This window comes from Acyrthosiphon pisum, chromosome X, assembly GCF_005508785.2.
Source record: "Acyrthosiphon pisum isolate AL4f chromosome X, pea_aphid_22Mar2018_4r6ur, whole genome shotgun sequence".
NCBI lineage: Eukaryota > Metazoa > Arthropoda > Insecta > Hemiptera > Aphididae > Acyrthosiphon > Acyrthosiphon pisum.
In genome coordinates this window covers 48,136,662-48,138,465 of record NC_042493.1, presented here as the reverse complement: position 1 = coordinate 48,138,465, position 1,804 = coordinate 48,136,662, and positions in this window count along the sequence as shown.

Here is a 1,804-nt window from a genome sequence, read left to right as displayed (position 1 = left end):
GGTGTCACTGTAATATGCTGGTATATGCTGGTATGGTATTTTGGTATATTAAGCTACCTTATCTATTTTCGGACGACTGCCCCCAACTCATGTCTGGCGGCGAAATGTCCGGCGGCGAAACGTCCCGGCGGCGAATCGGTTGCGGCGAAACGGTCCGCGGCGAAATGTCTGGCGGCGAAAAAGTCCGCGGCGAAACGGTACGGCGGCGAAACGGTCCACGGCGAAACGGTCTGCGGCGAAACGGTCGCGGCGAAACGGTCGCGGCGAATCGGTCGCGGCGAAATGTCCTAGACCCTTATTTTATTGTTATAGAAGCTATGTCCGGTTTTATTACAAATTCAAATGATGAAAATACTTTCCACAAAGTAGCTGATAACTATATTCGTCATGCCCCGTCCAAAGAAAAATGAAAATAATAATACTTTGCGAGATTTTTTTAGTGCGAGAAGCATATTTATTATAAAAATTTTTTTTTTTCATTATTATTTTGTTAAAATATGGAAGGTATCATAATTTTTTTTTAGTTGTATCAGAAGTAATTTTGTATGACATAATATAATAATTTTTTTTTTTATTTAATACTCATATTATTATACTTAAGTATAAAAAAAAACTTGAATAACGTTATATTTAAAAATATATATTATTCTAATAGATGTATAAGAAGCATTATTTTTATTATAACATTTTTATACCTCAATATTTTATTTTCTTGTTAGGCTATCGGCTAATATTCATTTTGTATTTTATACTTATAATGTGTAATTATAAGACGTATGGATACATTTATTAAGAATTAATATTGTAATCAGTGTACAATGAAAACTAGTATGGTTTTGTTGTATATAAGTAACTACTAGGGGGTGGGAGGAGGGAGGTCTTCAACCACTCACTACTTCCCTTGGTATTTTTTTTTTCTTAATGAATATATTATGTAAAAAAAGAATACAATTTAAAAAAAATTTTGATATAATATATATATATATATCAGTTATTAATGTACACACCTCATATTATAGAAAATATCTGTGTACGTCACTGCATCATAGCACGGTTACAATTTTAACTGTAGCACCGGGTGTGAATAAAACAGGGCACTATAGTACAGGTTATTAAATGTAACTCATGCACGGTTTTTGAACTGACCACTGAATTGATTAAACACGGTAAATAAGAGCCCCATAGCATGGTTACAATTTTAACTGTAGCACCGTGTGTGAATAAAACGGGGCACTATAGTACAGGTTATTAAATGTAACCCATGCACGGTTTTTGAACTGACCACTGAATCGATTGAACACTGTAAATAAGAGCACCCATGCAGTGTTTCTGAACTGACCACTGAATTGATTAAACACGGAAAATAAGAGCACCCATGCATGGTGTTATATTTTACCATAGAATTTATACTGCACGGTGTCGTCCGTGTTAAAATTCGGTATTCAAATTTTCCCGAAAAACTTTCAGTGAACCAATATAGCACTGTGTCCGACACTCAAAATAGATATCAACTAAACATTGCCTGAACTTGAATTGTTACTCGGGTAGTGGATAGTCAGTTCTGAAAAATATATTGAGTGGCACAACGTATCAAATAAATAAATATATAAATAGTCTTTAATTGAAATGGTACTCGCCAGCTTATTGTACATTCAATGATTTATTAATAAATCAGTATTTACATAATTAATAAGTTGTTTTTATTGTAGTGCTCGTAAGTTAAATTTTTAGAAGAGTAAATTTGATATAGAATTATAATAGGGGGTGTGGAGGCGTATCCCCCCATGGCTTTGTGCAAATTAAA